We start from the raw sequence: 13,452 nt of genomic DNA on the forward strand, positions 1-13,452 counted from the left end.
TGCTTTATTGACTATGCCAAAGCCTTTGACTGTGTGGATCACAATAAACTGTGGGAAATTCTGAAAGAGATGGGAATACCAGAACACCTGATCTGCCTCTTGAGAAATCTGTATGCAGGTCAGGAAGCAACAGTTAGAACTGGACATGGAACAACAGACTGGTTCCAAATAGGAAAAGGAGTTCGTCAAGGCTGTATATTGTCACCCTGTTTATTTAACTTATATGCAGAGTACATCATGAGAAACGCTGGACTGGAAGAAACACAAGCTGGAATCGAGACTGCTAGGAGAAATCTCAATAACCTCAGATATGCAGATGACGCCACCCTTATGGCAGAAAGTGAAGAACTCAAAAGCCTCTTGATGAAAGTGAAAGTGGAGAGTGAAAAAGTTGGCTTAAAGCTCAACATTCAGAAAACGAAGATCATGGCATCTGGTCCCACCACTTCATGGGAAATAGATGGGGAAACAGTGGAAACAGTGGCAGACTTTATTTTTCTGGGCTCCAAAATCACTACAGATGGTGACTGCAGCCATGAAATTAAAAGACGCTTACTCCTTGGAAGGAAAGTTATGACCAACCTAGATAGCATATTCAAAAGCAGAGACATTACTTTGCCAACAAAGGTTCATCTAGTCAAGGCTATGGTTTTTCCTGTGGTCATGTATGGATGTGAGAGTTGGACTGTGAAGAAAGCGGAGCACCAAAGAATTGATGCTATTGAAGTGTGGTGCTGGAGAAGACTCTCGAGAGTCCCATGGACTGCAAGGAGATCCAACCAGTCCATTCTGAAGGAGATCAGTCCTGGGATTTCTTTGGAAGGAATGATGCTGAACCTGAAACTCCAGTACTTTGGCCACCTCATGCGAAGAGTTGACTTATTGGAAAAGACTCTGATGCTGGGAGGTATTGGGGGCAGGAGGAGAAGGGGACGACATAAGATGAGATGGCTGGATGGCATCACTGACTCGATGGACGTGAGTCTGAGTGAACTCCGGGAGTTGGTGATGGACAGGGAGGCCTGGCGTGCTGCGATTCATGGGGTCGCAAAGAGTCGGACATGACTGAGTGACTGATCTGATCTGATGATAAACATTTAACTGGTTTTTAATTTTTCACTATTATAATACAACTTCAAACATTCTTGTAAATATCTCTTTTTACACATTTGTTTTTCTAGAATATATATATATACACACACACATATAAAAATGCTGGGGTGAATATTCTATATACCTAGAGTTATAGATATTGCCAAATTGTTCTCCATAGTGATTGTACCAAATTACATTCTTCTGAACTACATGTTAGATTTCTCTTTGTTCCATAGCCTCACCAACACTTGGCATATCAGACTTTCAAATTTTCAACAATTCGATGTATTTGAAATGATATGTTGTTTTAATTTCCATTCCCCTCAGGATTATTGGCTATTTGAGCTTCTTTAAAACTTATTTAAAAAATTAAATGTCCCTCATATGATATACAGTAAGCATTTTTGGTGAGCTATACTTGACATATAACATTGTGTAATGATTTGATACATTTATCTGTTTCAGTATGATTGCCACCATAGTATTAGTTAACACCTCTATCATGGTTGCTGCTGCTGCTACTGGTAAGTCACTTCAGTCGTGTCTGACTCTGTGTGACCGCACAGACAGCAGCCTACCAGGCTCCTCCTTCCCTGGGATTCTCCAGGCAAGAACGCTGGAGTGAGTTGCCATTTCCTTCTCCAATGCATGAAAGTGAAAAGTGAAAGGGAAGTTGCTCAGTCATGTCTGACTCTTCACGACCCCATGGACTGCAGCCTACCAGGCTCCTCCATCCATGGGAGTTTCCAGGCAAGAGCACTGGAGTAGGTTGCCATTGCCTTCTCCGTCTATCGTGGTACATAATTATAATTTCATTTTTTGTGATGAGAACAATTAAGATCTAATCTCTTGGCAGCTCTGAAGTTTACAATCAGGATGGTTGATTACAACCACTACACTGTGCCTTAGATCTCTAGGACTTATTTACCTACTGGTGGCATGTTAGTGTCCTTGACCAACATCTGCTCAATTGAACATTTTTATTTATTTATTTTTTTGAACATTTTTAATTAATGAAAATAATCCTTTTACATCTATTGTGATTTTAATATACTTGGATTCATTTTTATAATATTCATTTTATAATCTGTCCTGTTTTCCAATTACCATCCCTTTCTTCATCGTTCTTTTATATTTTCCCTATTAGATAACATTTTATTATCCTTCTTTTAGCTTCTGCTAATTTAGAAGCCATAAAATGTACAATTGACTTTTGAACAACATGTGTTTGTATTACAAGGGTCCACTTACATGTGGATAAAGAAAAAAATACATACTCTTTAAATATGGAGGGCCAATTATAAGTCTACATGAGGGTTTTTGATTGCATAGGGCTGGGGATGGGTGTACCAATGCCTCTAACCCCAGCATTGTTCAAGGGTCAGCTGTATGTCCACCCTGAGGGCTGCTGCTGCTGCTGCTGGTGCATCACTTCAGTCGTGTCCGACTCTGTTCGACCCCATAGACGGCAGCCCACCAGGTTCCCCTGTCCCTGGGATTCTCCAGGCAAGAACACTGGAGTGGGTTGCCATTTCCTTCTCCAATGCAGGAAAGTGAAAAGTAAAAGTGAAGTCGCTCAGTCGTGTCCGACTCTTCTCGACCCCATGGACTGCAGCCTACCAGGCTCCTCCATCCATGGGATTTTCCAAGCAAGAGTACTGGAGTGGGGTGCCATTGCCTTCTCCGATCCTAAGGGCAACCATCATTAAAAATTTCAAAAACATTCATAACTATGCATTTTATTATAAAATCTAAGTGAATTTTTGTTTGTTTTTGGCTGCACAAAGTGGCAGATGAGATCTTAGTTCCCCGACCAGGGAGCAACCGGTGCCCCTGCAATGGAAGCACAGAGTCAACCACTGGACTACCAGGGAATTCCCATATAAAATCTAAATGAATTTTATATTTCTCTCCTCCAAACATATACATCTTAGCAAGCTTTACCTACCCATTGACATCATCCATCATGTTATTGTTAGAAGATTTAGTTTTACCTTTTCAATTAAAAAAATTAAAAATTTTCAAAGTTTTACAATTAAATCTTATTTTCTTTCTTTCTTGTGTTAATGATTGTTCCTTATATCCCAAATATTCCCTCCTGCTATTCTTGTCAGTGTATGTCCTATAATATCAACAGGTTAATAGAAGTCTGGGCATGGTGAAATATTTTATTTATCTAAAAATATCCTTATTTTGCCCTTGCTCTTGGATAATTTAAATGGTTTTAAAACTCTAGTTATTTTTCCTTAGTACTTTTAAAATATTGGGCTTCCCTGATAGCTCAGTTGATAAAGATAAAATTATTCCCTTTATCCTCAGTTCTCTGTAGTTTCACCCTCTGGGTTGTAGCAATTTAATAGGCTGTGTCTTCTAACCAAGGACTCCTTTGTTTATTTGTTGTGTTTTTGCTGCACTACGTACCTTGTGGGATCTTAGGTCCCTGACCAGGGAATCGAACCTGGGCCCATGGCAGTGAAAGTGTTTAATCCTAACCACTGGACTGCTGGGGAACACTGAAAGTGTTTTGTTTTTTGTTTTTTGTTTTTTCCTTTCTTTGCTTTGGCTGCACTGGGTGATTTGCAGGATCTCGGTTCCCCAAGCAGGAACTGAACTTGGGCCATGGCAGTGAAAGCCTGGAATCCTAACCACTAGGCCATAGGGAATTCCCTTCACGTCTTTTTCAATTTTGATCAATTCTCAACTACTACCCTGTTAACTCCTCCTTATCTGAAATTCCCTCCGATTTTTGTTTATATTGTTTTTTTCTGGGGCTTCTGATAGACATATGTTGGAGTTTCTTAATCAAATCTCTCTATTTAATAACAGCTCTCTCGTTATTTTTACCCCTTTCTCTCTCTGGGCAGTGTACTATGTAAATCCCTCAATACCAGTGTTTGATTCAGAAATTATTTCTCTGACTTTGTCTTGGCCAAGGTTTACCCACTTATTAATATTTTAAAAAATTAATTTCCCTAATTTTCATTTATATTTCAAACAAGTTCTTATTAAATATCTACCTGTCTTCTTATCTTCCTTCTTGTCCCACTAATTCTTCAAGTTTTCCTTCATTTATAACTTAGAGTACCTTAAGCATATTTAAAGTGTTTGTTCCAAAGACAAGGGCCCAGTGAGAGGCGGAGGAGCTGTGGCTGCCTGAGCTGTGCACAGCAACTCGCTCCTCCCCACTCCCTGACACTGGCATCGGCCTGCTAATTGGCAGGTGAAAATGGTGAAAAAAACTACTTCTTATGATGTCTTGGGGGTCAAACCCAATGCCACCCAAGAAGAATTGAAAAAGGCTTACAGGAAACTGGCCTTGAAATACCACCCTGATAAGAATCCAAATGAAGGTGAGACATTTAAATGGATTTCTCAAGCTTATGAAGTGCTCTCTGATGCAAAGAAAAGGGAATCATACGACAAAGGAGGAGAACAGGCAATTAAAGACGGTGGAGCAGGTGGTGGTTTGGGCTCCCCCACGGACATCTTTGATATGTTTTTCAGAGGAGGAGACAGGATGCAGAGAGAGAGAGGGAGGTAAAAACGTTGTGCGTCAACTTGCAGTAACCTTTTTATATAATGGTGCAACAAGAAAAGTAGCTCTGCAAAAGAATGTGATTTGTGACAAATGTGAAGGCTGAAGTGGTAAGAAAGGAGTGGCAGAATGCTGTCCCAGTTGCCAAAGTACTGGAATACAAATAAGAATTCATCAAATAAGACCTAGAATGGTTCAGCAAATTCAGTCTGTCTGCATGGACTGCCAGGGCCATGGGGAGTGGATCAGTCCTAAAGATAGATGTAAAAGCTGCAACAGAAGGAAGACAGTTTGAGAAAAGAAAATTCTAGAAGTTCATATTGACAAAGGCGTGAAAGATGGCCACAAGATAACATTCCATGGTGAAGGAGACCAAGAACCAGGACCGGAGCCAGGAGATATTATCCTTGCTTTAGATCAGAAGGACCATGCTGTTTTTACTCAACAAGGAGAAGAGCTTTTCATGTGTATGGATATACAGTTGACTGAGGCATTGTGTGGCTTCCAGAAGCCAATATCTACTCTTGACAACTGACTCATAGTCATCACTTCTCATCCAGGTCAGATTGTTACCCATGGAGATCTCAAGTGTGTGCTAAATGAAGGCATGCCAATTTATCATAGGCCATATGAAAAGGGTCGCCTAATCATTGAATTTAAGGTAAACTTTCCTGAGAATGGCTTTCTCTCTCCTGATGAACTCTCTTTGCTGGAAAAATTTCTGCCTGAGAGGAAGGAGGTAGAAGAGACTGATGAAATGGACCAGGTAGAATTAGTGGACTTTGATCCAAATCAGGAACGATGGCACCATTACAACGGAGAAGCATATGTGGATGATGAACATCATCCTAGGGGTGGTGTTCAGTGTCAGACCTCTTAGTAGGGTCGGTGAATAACACTCACTGCGAGTGTTTTATTTGCAGTAGTGATTGAGTGAAGGGCTATAATCATAATATGCTCACTACTTGCTTTTGTTTTAATATTCAACTATAGTAGTGTTTTAAAAGTTAAATGAAGAATAAACTGGAATATAAAAGCTCTGACTTTGCCCTGTATGTATGATGACTTAAGTGTGCAAGATAAGTTTAATACTTGTAAAAACTACTTTAAAAAATTTCCCCTAGCATTTGTTCGGAGAAGGCAATGGCACCCCACTCCAGTACTCTTGCTTGGAAAATCCCAAGGACGGAGGAGCCTGTTAGGCTGCAATCCATGGGGTTGCTAAGAGTCGGACACGACTGAGCGACTTCACTTTCACTTTTCCCTTTCATGCATTGGAGAAGGAAATGGCAGCCCACTCCAGTACTCTTGCCTGGAGAATCCCAGGGACAGGGGAGCCTGATGGGCTGCCGTCTATGGGGTCGCACAGAGTCGGACACGACTGAAGTGACTTAGCATAGCATTTGTTAGGCCATACTTTGTAATAGATTTCAGCTATGTACATGGAATAGCTTAGACTGAAATGCCAGGTATATGTATTGACTTCAGGGTATGACCCTTAATTGTTAAGCTATGAAATTAAAATTGTATTTAACTGGCAGTCAGACAAAGAACTTAATTTGTAGAGAAGTGTTGGTCTGTACAGTTGTATTAAGTGGGATTCACTGTGATGCTTCTATATTTATTCTATTGCCTCAACTGTTATTTGAAGATGGCATGCTGTACAATTTAATTTAGCCTGTGCTATCAGTGATAGAAATGATGCCTTTCTAAAGAAGGGGTTTATCATAACATGCTGCTTCTTGAGGGCTTGCATTTATAGAACTGCATTCTCTTCTGCTGTGTCGTCTTTTATTAATATATATAGCTATTGGTCCTTGTTACTTTTTTTCCCTCCCCCTTCTCTTCAGACCACAGTAAGCCTTAGAGTAGTGACTTCTGGAGCAGGGAAACTTAGAGTGATGAGGCCTTTACATGGAGAAGTAATTTGCATGTATGAGATAGGAAGGTGTTTTTGTAGGTATGTTGTAGGCTTACTTTAAACCATTTAACTTATACTCCAGAGTAACTGTAATTTAATGTTGGTACTATAGCAAATTATGATGAATAGCTTTAATTGTATGTTTAAAATCATATGTTCACAAGCTTAAATCTGGGTATCAGAATTTAAGCAATTCTTGAAATGTATGAATGTCTCTTTAATATACTGATTACAAAGCAAAAGAAAACAATTCTTCAAGTTTTCCTTAAGCATATTTAAAGTGTTTGTTCCAAGGACAAGGGCCCAGCAGATCCATACTCCCTCTCTTTGTTTTCTGCCCCATTTCTGGTTCAAGAGTTGTTCAACCCTGTTTGGGGGACCAGCTATATTACCACGAAGCTCTCTTGTGGCACATTTTGTCTACCATTTGCTCTAAATTTAGAGCAGAGTAGGTCGAATTGTGAGCTCCTTGCACTCTCTGGACTGGAATTTTACCTAAAGTCTGAGTTCTGGTTTTCATTTGATGCTTTTTGTACTGTACTGTGCTGTGCTGTGCTGAGTCTTGTTCGACTCTTTGTGACCCCATGCACTGTAGCCTACCAGGCCTCTCTGTCTATGGAATTTTTCAGGCAAGAATATTGTAATGGGTTGCCATTTCCTACTCCAGGTAATTTTCCCGACCCAAGGATTGAACCTAATCTCTTGAGTCTCCTGCATTATCTGGTGGGTTCTTTACCACTTGCGCCACATGGGAAGCCTGAGGCTTTTGTTGACCTAGAGTTCAGCACTGTAAGCAGGCCATGACTCAGCTTTCAAAAATGGGAATTTGGCCCTCGGCACAGTGGAAATCTAGATATCCTTTATCTAAGAGTTTCTAGCACTGCAACTGGGTATCAGGATTTAAGCAATTCTTGAAATATATGAATGTCTCTTTAATATACTGATTACAAAGCAAAAGAAAACAATTCTTCAAGTTTTCCTTAAGCATATTTAAAGTATTTGTTTCAAGGACAAGGGCCCAGCAGATCCAGGCAAAAAACATTAAAATCCTTTGAAATCTCTTATGGTCCTTGACGTCAACAAACTTCATGAAGCCGTTTCCTTCAAATTATTTTTAAGTATTTTTTTTTAATTGAGGAATTGCATTTAACTTTTATTTATATATCTCTTATGCTGCCATATTCTCTATCAAGTTGATCCCTTTTCTATCACCTCTAAAATGGAGGGAGAGAACAGCAATAAAGCTAGACAGGTATGTGGGTGACAGGTAAGAGATCTTCTGCCCTGGCCTCATAGTTCAGGGGAATGGAATGCAGAAACTACAGGTATGTTGGGTGACTTGATTTAGTTGCTTAGAAGCAAGAGCCCTGATGTTTCCTCCAAGGTTGCCTGGGGAAGCAGAGATGGCTTCCTGGACTGTCTGGGCTCATGAGCTAAATGCAGCAAACTCTGCACCCACCTTGAGTTTTAGCGGGCAGCCAAAGTTGCTCTTGTCAGGTCTAGGGTGGAATAAGAGGACATTGGGAGCTAATGAACCTTCTCGGGGCAGAGGACTAACACTTGGGGTGACTATCGCAGCGTCAATGGCATTGATTGTGCAACTGGAGACCAGGGAGACCATGGAAGCCTCATCTGATGTCAGGTGGGGAAACACCAAAGCTAAAGACTCAGTGAGATCCTTCCACTTCCGTAGATGCTCCAGAGAAGGACACAAGACAGACAATCACTACTTAAACATCTCCCCTCCCTCCATGATGCCTCAGTAAAACCAGTCCATTCTGGAGACAAGTGTTTGGGACAGGAGTGTAATATTCTGAACTGCTTGTGGGTGCGTGCTCAGTCAAGTCTGATTCTTTGTGACCCTCTGTCCATTGGAATCTCCAGGCAAGAATACTGGAGTGCATGGCCATGCCCTCCTCTAGGGGATCTTTCCAACCCAGGGATTAAACTCATGTCTCTTATGCTCCTGTATTGGCAGGCAGATTCATTCCCCTAGGACTACCTGGGAAGCCTATTTTGAACTGACTTAGTCTCAATGATAAATTATTTTGTTCTTATTGAAATAACTATGGTCACATTTCTTGCCATGAGGAGGAATGGGCTCTTAACATTAAAATGATTTAAGTGAAAATGAAGTTTTTTTTTTGGAAAAAAATAGTTTGTGGGCTATTGACCCACAGTGGTCACTCAGGTAAAGAAACAAAAGTCATACATTTTAGCTGAGGTCTCCACCACTGCGTCTTGCCCAGCTCCATTCAGAGTTCCAGATCCTCTCTACTTTTCAGTCTATTTCAATACAGGCCATGTTTCTCAACTGGAGTGATTTTTCCATCCATTTGGCAATGTCTGGAGACATATTTCATTGTCACAATAGGGGGAGGGAAGGTGCAATTGGCATCTAGTGGGTACATAGCAAGGACGTTGCTAAACATCCTACAATGCACAACAAAGGATAATTCAATCCCTGATGTTAAAGTGCTGAGGCTGAGAAACCCTGAAACAGAGGAACATTCACCCTGACTTGGGGGTGGAGCTGAGAGGTCCACAGCACAGTAGACAGGACAGATGGAGATAGAGGAGGGTAATTAGGCTAGGATTATTAAAATTGCTTCTTTCTTTTTTGGGTGAGGGCTAAATTTTTTGATTCTGACATTCAGAGCAGGTGAAGAGAAACCTGTACCTTGAGATCAGAAATGGAGGCTTCGCCTGATTCTGCCCCATCTAGGGGCCCTGAGGAACACAGTCCACTCACAGCCCCCTCAGAAGGCTGAGGCCCTTCTCTGACCCTTGGCCCTGGGACTCTACATTTCGTGTGTGTTATAGCAACACCGGACAGCAGATAAGAGCAGAGGCTTTGAATTCTGAGCTCAAAGCTCGACCTACTCCTTCAGGGCTCTTCGACTATATGAAAGACTCCCAGCTTCTCCATGTCTCTGAATTCTCATCAAACAGAACCCACACCAGTCTCCGGATCAAGGATGTGTTAGATTTAGCTCCAGCTCCTATGGTGTGTAAAGTCAGTAAGTTTCCTCCTAAGCTGGTGGAGACTTCACCCACCTTTCCATCTCTCACACACTCGTATGCCCACTTTTCCTTGAATCTATCTGCATTATGTTAATACCATATCACTTGATATGGTATAGCCCACTCCAGCATTCTTGCCTGGAAAATGACATGGACAGAAAAGCCTGGTGGGCTACAGTCCATGGGGTCGCAAAGAGTCGGACACAACTGAGTGAGTTTCACTTAGTGCTTGTCAGGAGCTCTCTCCTACTCTTTCCTAGCTGTTTTGATTTCCTACTTCCTTTAGTAGGAACGGGCTCCTGTAGTATTTCCCATTGTGATTAATCTATTTGTGTTTGTACGTGTTGTGTGCATGTGCGTGGACTCCATAGCCAGATAGCTTGTTTCCAAACCTGGCTTCTGCTTACTAGCTTTGTGACTTTCAGCTAGTTACTGAACTTCTCTGTGCCCTAGTTTTCTCATCAATGATAGGAAGATAATAATAATATATATCTTATAGCACTGTTATGGATGAAATAATTTAATGGGCTTCCCAGATGGCTCAGTGGTAAAGAATCCACTTGCCAATGCAGGAGACACAAGAGTCGTGCATTCAATTCCTGGGTCAGGAAGATCGCCTAGAGGAGGAAATAGCAACCCACTCCAGGGAGATCCAGACCACCGTGAGCTTGCTGCTACCTGGGGAGCTGGCCAAGCACGCCGTGTCCGAGGGCACTAAGGCTGTCACCAAGTATACCAGCTCCAAGTAAATATAATATGCCTAGCCGATGTTAATGGAGAAGGCAATGGCACCCCACTCCAGTACTCTTGCCTGGAAAATCCCATGGACGGAGGGCCTGGTGGGCTGTAGTCCATGGGGTTGCTAAGAGTCGGACACGACTGAGTGACTTCACTTTCATGTTCACTTTCCAGTATTCTTGCCTGGAGAAGCCCATGGACAGAGGAGCCTGGTGGGCTACGGCCCACGGGTCGCAAAGAGTCAGACACAACTGAGCATACACACACCTCATACAAGTAATATAACATATATAAAATGTTTTGAACAATGCTTGACATATTTTAAATTATATATATATGCCAGTCGTTATCATCATCATCACCATTTTGTGGTTCATGTTAATTTCCAAATAATTACTGGTTGATGTGTCATTTGATAATTTTAAGGGTGGAACTGTGTCTTACTTATCTTTGCTGTGTCTACAGCCTTGACCAGAAGCCATAGTCAGTTTCTAATATCAGAAGGAGCAAGTTTGGGGGTATGGAGGAGATTCTTGAAGTATCTGATGGTAAGACAAACATTGAAAAGGTTCCACCTTTTGACTGCTTTCCCTACTTTCTCTACTTGTGTCAAAATCTTGCTAGAATATCTTTTCATCATAGTTTCAGCAACTGTTGTGTCAACACATTAACTTAAAAAGAGTGAGCAAAGTACTGAGGAACTCACTCCCCACTGTCTCTCTGTTCCCAGAGCCCAGCACAAGGTAATATTCACAAGTGTTGGCTGCATGGAATTCACTCACCCAAGCTGCGTAAACCCTGAAGAAGTCATTTCTGCAGCTGCTCCAGCAATGCATGAGATAAGCTGCTTTGCTAAAAACTAGAGCAGACCAGGTCTCCACACCCTCATCACCATTCTTTCCACAAAGGTCTCATGACTCATTTTATTAAAAACCAATCTATGGCTGTTTATCAGCTTTTACCTCATTAGTGAGCCATCAGAGACTCTTAATTTGCAACTCTTAGGGAGCCACCCCAGTAGAGTTTAAAAAAAAAGAAAAAAGGAGGAAAAAATTCCATCTGGCCAAGGCTGCTAGACAGGGCATTACATGGAAATAGGTAGCTCACACTTCTGATTCATCTCTAATAAAACTGGAACAACAACAGGATTCAGTTCAACTTAACAAGCCTGTTAAGTAAGTGCTGGTGGCAGAAGTGCTGTGCTGGGCTTCTTGGGTATGCACAGATGAAAGATGGGGACCCTGTCCCCAAAGCACTAACAGATGGTGGAGGAGAAAGATGGGGCTTTGACCCAGTAGAAATGGAGTCAGGAAGAGCTTCATCAAGGAGACAGCATCTGAGATGGGTCTTGGAGGTTGAGCAGTATTTTGACCGGTAGAGATGTGAAGAGCAGCATCTGGCTCTTAGGAATCATAGTTCGAAGAGTTGCTAGGAAGGGGATGAGCAAGAGGCAGAAGGAGCATCATGGCACGGCTCATGGGCACATGTGAAATTCGTGGTGCACCACACAGGGAGGGGGGTCCTCGGGCGATGGGAGTGGGGCAGGGAAAGAAGAGGAAGAGTAGAGCATGAAGAAGAGCAAACCAGTGAGAGAAACCCCTGAAAACAGTGAGTGCCTGCTCTAAGCTGATGTGCTGCTGCTCCACACAAGATCACCCTGCAGAAGCAGCGCAGGTAGATGGCCGTGAGCTTCAGGATAAAGTATTGATACAAAGGGCTGGACCCAGGAGAATGTTGTAAAAGTTCAGAGAAGCAGCAAATTGCAGAATGCTTCAAAGGCGATGATGGAGCATATGAGGATATGTCTTTGCATTTTGATTTGGTTTCTTGAATATTTCATATTTCAAATGATATTTTCCGAGGTTGTCAAACCAACATCCTTGTCTATCTCAAGTCGTTCATTCCACGATCTCCAACCTTCCACACACTTCTGCCCTTAGGAGGTTCAGGAGACTATAAGGAACACTCCATTTTAAACATGGAAGAAAGTGGTAGGCCTATACCTTCTACTGCTCTTGGTAGCTGCCTGAGCAACTCTGTAAAATGAGAGGGAAACAAGGCAGCTCTTTCTTCTGGCCTCTGGCACAAACTCACCTTCTTTGCCCTAGCACCAAGGCTGTGTCTGGGTACGTGGGACTGTACTTTGCAAAACAGTCTCCAGCAGTATATGTTTTAAGTGGATGAAATGATGCCTGGGTATGAAGATGCTATTGCTTCTCATATAACTCCCCTTGTGTAGCTGAACAGAGAAGGCAATGGCACCCCACTCCAGTACTCTTGCCTGGAAAATCCCATGGGCAGAGGAGTCTGGTAGGCTGCAGTCCATGGGGACACTAAGAGTCAGAAACGACTGAGCGACTTCACTTTCACTTTTCACTTTCATGCATTGGAGAAGGAAATGGCAACCCACTCCAGTGTTCTTGCCTGGAGAATCCCAGGGATGGGGGAGCCTGGTGGGCTGCCATCTATGGGGTCACACAGAGTCAGACATGACTGAAGCACCTTAGCAGCAGCAGCAGCAGCAGTGTAGCTGAAAACAAAAGACTCTAGCCTGTGACTTGTTTCTCCACCATTGGTTTGTGGCTACAGTCCTTCCAGAGGGTTGATATTTTAAGCTATTTCTGCTTTGCTTCAGAGAATGCTGGATACTTTTGCTCAGAGGGAGTCCCACTGCCTTCCTGCTCAGCTGAGACAGTGCATGGAGCTCTTACTGCTGCAGTCCTTCTTTGATGGGGCCTTCAGTCTAAGAGTCTCGATTCCAGGAATCCTTCCAGTTGCCACTCACCAACCATACCACCACCACCCTCCACCCCGCCTCTCCCACCCTATCTCCCTGCAAAAGCTCTTGTCTCTGTGAGCCCCAGCTCTCTACTCCATTTGGCACTTCCTTCAAATTAAACTCTTGCACCACAGAATGTGTACTAAGCCTTCACCCCATGGACCATATCAGAGAGGAAGCAGGAAACTGGTAACCTCTTCCCTCTCCTCCCTCTTCCCCAACCCATTGCCAGGGGTCTGTTTGACACTTGCTGCATCGTATCCCATGGCTCCAAGCTTTGAGCAAGGCACAGAGCAGAGCCTTGGAATGTGTGCTGATTCAGAAATTCCCTTACTTACTGAACTTCTCAGTAATGCAGTC

The 13,452-nt window shown here is 42.6% G+C and overlaps 1 protein-coding gene and 1 pseudogene across 2 annotated transcripts in view; one reads left to right on the forward strand and one right to left on the reverse strand.

Annotated features, from left to right (window-relative positions):
- Window positions 1-13,452, reverse strand: part of PLBD1 (phospholipase B domain containing 1) — an 89,823-nt gene that overhangs the window by 45,387 nt on the left and 30,984 nt on the right. The window lies entirely within an intron of this gene.
- LOC102283896 (dnaJ homolog subfamily A member 1-like) lies at window positions 4,322-5,510 on the forward strand (annotated as a pseudogene).

The sequence above is a fragment of the Bos mutus genome, chromosome 5 (genome assembly GCF_027580195.1).
Source record: "Bos mutus isolate GX-2022 chromosome 5, NWIPB_WYAK_1.1, whole genome shotgun sequence".
NCBI lineage: Eukaryota > Metazoa > Chordata > Mammalia > Artiodactyla > Bovidae > Bos > Bos mutus.